Here is a 5,850-nt window from a genome sequence, read left to right as displayed (position 1 = left end):
TTTCTTTCCCTTCAACTTCCATTTTTATATCATCTCCTACAAAGATGTGTAGTACTTGTGACTGCTTTAATGAAGAAAAGTTTCCCTTTGAAGAACCCATATGATATGAGACACTTGATTCAAGAATCCATTCTGATGAAGAACTTGAACCAGCCATAAGTGCTTGCATTTTCCCCTTTTAAGTGGTGGGAGTTAAATCCTTGGAAGTATTTGGCACATTGATTTTGTTCTTCTTGAGTAGGTTTTCCAACTCATCAATTCTCTTAGTCTTGTAATGATGCTCATCATGATTTGGTTTCTTGCAATATGCACAAAATTTTTTATCCTTCTTTTCATTGTTTCCCTTCTTATTGGAAGAACTACCTTGTTCTAAGGAGGATTGTTGTATCTCAAATTGTGAGTTTTGCTTCCACTACTTTTTCTTATTGTTGTTAGAACTTTTTCTTCCTTGACTTGATTGGTTCTCATCACTAGCCACCAATGCTTTGGTCTTTGATGACATGAGAAGTCTCATATCTATCAACTTGGATTGTTCACAAATCAAAATTTTTGCAAAAGCATCAAATGTAGCTTTTGGAAAGTACTTCCCATGGTTAATCTATGAGTGTTGTAACTTGAAACAAAGGAAGCATAATCTAAAGGTAGCCTCTTTAGGATGTGGTGAATCAACTTATCATCCTTCATGGGATTAGCACAATCTTTAAGCAGTGCTCTAAAATCATTGGCTTTGTTGATATAATCTTGAATTGTGTCAAAATTATTTGGATCTAATAGAAGTAGATCATCCTCAATTTGGAATCATTTTTCATCATCCACCTTACCATACAACACTTCAAGTTTTTCCCAAGTAGATTTGGCTTCCTTGAAATTGGAAATGTGAAAGAAGAGATCTCTATGTACACAACTCCTGATAATTCCTAAAGCTTGATTGTCTTTAATTTTCTAATCAAAGAGGGCTATAGCATTAGTGGGTTTGGGATTTGTACCATCAACATAAAGATTTAGACTTTTTTCTATTAATCTACTCTATACAATATATTTCCATGTAGAATAATTCTATGAAGTTAGAAGTGGACCTTTAGGTGAACCCATGATGCAGAACAAAGCATAAGAGAGAGACACAATACACAAGAGACACCCCCCTATTCACTCAATCAAAAGAGTCCACCAAAAAAGATGTTTTTGACACTTTATATGTAGTGTGTGTACAATAGGCCACTTATCAAAATATACAAAGTGGACTTCTAATTTTTCTCTTTATAATTGCCTTTTGAGGCTCAAATCTATCACTAAGCACTATAGCTCATATGTACAACAATTCAGAAAAGTAACCAAAGCAATACAATGCAGTAAAGGTCCTAAGTCCAAAAGTGATATTTTTGTCCACACAACCCTATAATTTGATTGTAGATCTAGAAATTAGATGTAAAATTAAGCACTTTAAAAAAAATTTTAAAAAAACTTGAAAAGTAGTCCAGATGAGCCTGCACAAAGCATTTCAAGTTGCAAAATATAGGATTGGATAGCTACAATCACCAAAAAATGCAATTTCTAATAAATCCATGAACCAAAATTAGAAAATAACAACACCATTAAAAAGTTTAGGAAATTCTACCCAAAAAAAAAAAAATTGCACTTAATTTGGAGTTTAGATGATTGAGTTATGGTCTCCCAAAGTCAAACTATCAAATCAAAACTACATCTAGAGAGGGGTCTAGGCAGCAAAGTACGAGGTTAAATTTGATGATCAAATGGCTGTCATAGTAGTTCAAAATTACTTGATGATGATGGTTAAAAGGTTGTCCAATTTAGTACCCTAAAAAGTTGGTGCTAGTGCAAAAATTCCCCCTTGTTGACGTGGCAAGGTCATATGGTTGATCTAACATGTTGCTGAAATAGAAAAGGTATGGTCCACATGTCAGATGATTTGGAGGAGTGATTGGGTAGGTATGACTTATGATGTAGCAAGTGTGACATAGTGTACAGTCTACTGACTAGGGAAAACATGTGGCATGACAACTGTTAAGATGTCTACTGACGTGTTGGGGTTGGTGCTAACTCAGCTACCTATGTGTCACCTACATGGCATCTATGTCAGAGTTGATGTGTGCAAGGTTTGTGTTTCCATGTGGAGGGGTATGACTGATGCCAAATGCCACATGGGCTATCAAGTTGTTGAGTTGGCATGTGTTAGATGTTCCATGTCTGTTTCGTGTGGAACTTTGATGTTACACCATGTGTCTACAAAAACATGACATTGAATAGAAAGCAACGACTAGGAGTCTTTTTTGGCGATCAAGCACAATACTAGAATTTTTCACCAGGAGGGTTTAAAAAGGGTTGCCAATAATAGAATATTGTTGTCAATGAAATCATGCTAGAAAATGAAAATAGTTTCCAAGAACTGAAAGATTAGTCCCACATCAGTGGGAAAAGAACTTTTAAAGAATTAAAATACTTGAGCCTGCAAGAGTTATGTAATAAAGTGGAAGCTGTCAGTGCTAGGTTGATTGTGGTTGTTGTGAGTTGTTTGAAGTTGGACTTTGGTAAAATGTCACCAGAATATATAAAATGTGCCCACCGATAGGAAAATAGACAAGAATAGAATATTCTATCTAAATATTCTATGCAGGGGCTAGGATTTGATTGCCTAAATCTTGCAAAGAAAATTCCTCTGCAAGCCCGAAGGGAAAAAAAATTTCCAAAAATTTCCACCAAAAAATAGACTGAAATTGCAAAGAAAAGTGAATTTGATCTAAAAATAAAATTGTAGATTTGAAAAATGATCATACCATAGTTGCAAATTAGGTCTTTGGGTGCCAATTTGCAAAACAATTTTGCTTCAAAATTGACTTTGGCCCAACATAAGCAAATTTACAATCAATTTTCATTGAATTGACATTTTGGATGCAATGGTATAGCTCTGATACCATGTAAGAATTTGGTATAGCTCTGATACCATGTAAGAATTTGGTATAGCTTTAATACCATGTAATAATTTGGTACAGCTCTAATACCATGTAAGAATTTTTCTTAGAAAAAAATTCACCCAAGATCAAGAAACTCAAGCACAAGCACAATAGTAGACCAAAAGAGTATGATCAAAATATCAATATGTATTCAATTCAATGTGAAAGTAAATTAGGAGTGCCTATATATAAAGGCCTCTAAAACGCTTCTAGAATACATAGAAATCAGCATACTGATAAGTCATACAACCAAGCACATGTCCACCTAAAGTGGATTATTCTCCATTAAGCACAAGTGTAATTATGATGATGAAAGGATAAGCCTACAAAGGCATAGTATGCCAAATTTTGTCATAGACACTATGTACTAAAATAGGAGTGTGAATAATTGTGTTTTCTACATGACAACTCAGTTAATTATGCAAACTCCTAAGTGTCTCACCTAAAAAATAATAAAATAATGCATAGTAATAAAAAAATGCATTAACCTAAGTAAACTTAAGTAAAGTGTAATAAGTAAATACTTATTTACACCAAGAATTACTAACTCAAAGTTATTGCCTAAATTGTTCAATAAATTTTCCTACCTCTATTGCAATTGATCCATTTGTCTTCCATGCAACCTTGCCAAAAGTAGGAAATGTATTATGCACATAGAAGAAAATACATACTAAAATAGATCCAAATTTTCATTGAGAACTCTTTGTTTTCCTTATTGCTTCCAAATTTTCAATCAATTGTTGCAATTGTAACTCATCAAGATCATAAGTATGATCTTTATTCATAATTTTATAACCTACATCCATTGCAATGTAAGGTACACTATTTAATCTACTCGATTAATAAAACTTATGTGCTTTACCCTCACTACAAAAGCTATTAGGGGATCTATGATTGTATAAATGGTCATACCCATTTTGTTCCATATAGCCCCCATGTTCTTTTCAATAACTTCTTTTGATTCACTTCTCATAGCCTTTGGCTAATCTAGGGTTGGATACCTTGTTACCCTATGAACAATTTTCTTTTTAATTTTGATTGGCCCATTCTCTAACCATACTAAGCTATCATATATTTTGCTTAAGAAAATTCTTATCCACTTAGTTTTGAAGACATTCAAAAAATCTAAGGTATGAGTTAACCCTCTCTTCTTGACAATATTGAATTCTTCTCTCAATGCTCCCTTTTCACAGTCTTCCATATGCTTCTCTAATTTCCATGTTACCTATGCTTCCAATCTTGTAATTATAAGAATTCCTAACATCTTGTATCATTAAGACTCATAGTGGTATCATAGACAATGCATCAGAGGGATCCTACTTATATACTATGTCTGGAATAGCCTTCAAAATAGGTTGTTTATTCTCTTTACTAATTAACTAAACATTTAAGACTTTTTTTCCCTCTAAACCTTTCACTTTTTTGTGCTTATGGAAGTAACCCATGCTCTTCTGCTTAAGATTTTGGTTTACAATTTTGCTCTTGCATACATTGGCAGTATGTCCTTTCTTACCACAATTATGACAAGTAGGTTTTGAGTTCTTCCCTTTGTTACTTCTTTCTTCAACACTTTTGAATGATTCTCCTTCAATACTAGTGTATCCTAGTCTAGATGTATCATTGTTAGATCTAGGAGACCTCATCAACTATTCAAAGTATTTGATCACTTCATTTGGTTTATTGAATCTTTTAGCAAACTCCTTTTCCCTTTTCAAATAATTGCTCAACTATTCATTCTGCAACTTCAATGTTGTTACCTCAATGTATTTACTATTTATTTCATGATTAGCAATCGTGACTTGATTCATTATTTCCAATTGCATGTTAGCAATCATGTTTACTTCTGATAATTTTTCCTCCAATCTTCTGATCAAAATTCTTTTGTCATCTTCAACCATGGCTTTGTCTTCTATAGCTTTCTTTTCCTATTCGATCACCTCACATAGTAATATGGTTTGTGATTCTGGCTTTATCTTAAGACTTATGATTTCTTCATCTAGAGTTCTATTATTTTCCATTAGATCTGCAATTGCTACATCAAATTCATTTGATTTTCCACTAGAAAATAGCTTAGTATAGTCCATCTCTCAGTATTGTGTGTCATTCTCCTCAATGGCTATTTTAATTCCCTAATTCTCAATGATCTTTCCCAACTTGTAAACTTTCATTTGCAAGATCTTTCCTCCAAGATACAAAGCTTCACTTTCAAAGAACTAGACTCTGATACCAATTGTTGGAATTACAAATAGGAAAGGTAAAATTTTGAGAGGGGCGGGGGGGGGGGGGGGGGAGGGAGGGTGAATCCAATGAAGGTTACAATGTTTGATCATAAACCATGATCTACCCTATGAAAGGTCTTCCATATTAAAGGCTTACAAAGATTGTTAGGTCTTACCCTATTAGAATGTCTCAAAATTGATCTATGGTTAGCACTCTGATGCTTGATGATGGATCACCTCTGTCCTATCACTATTTCCTTCCTTTGTTCTCCTTAAATTGATTCTGTAATACAATTTAGATAAAAATACCTTGGTCACCATGAATGTTATGGTTTGAGCATGAAAAACCCTACTTTATCATTCATTCATTCCCTTACTCACACATATGAAGTTTAGGGTTCATGATCCTTAAGAAGACCTAGGTGATTTATGGTTAGGTATGAATCAATGACAATGATTCATCCATATTGTTGCTTAAACCTTCCCTTTACCTAATTGGGTCCATGTAACACATAGGGATTCCCAATTAATATTCATCCTTATCACCAAAATATCATAATTCAATCTTTAAGTTGGCTTAAAAATAGCTTACATAGTAGTTTGTGCCAATACAAACAATAATGAAAAAACTATGTTATTTGACATCTAAAGTCCCTGCTACT

The sequence above is a fragment of the Cupressus sempervirens genome, chromosome 1 (assembly GCF_028749045.1).
Source record: "Cupressus sempervirens isolate cs-2001-9-10 chromosome 1, ASM2874904v1, whole genome shotgun sequence".
NCBI classification, from domain to species: domain Eukaryota; kingdom Viridiplantae; phylum Streptophyta; class Pinopsida; order Cupressales; family Cupressaceae; genus Cupressus; species Cupressus sempervirens.
Note: the sequence above shows the minus strand (reverse complement) of the source record.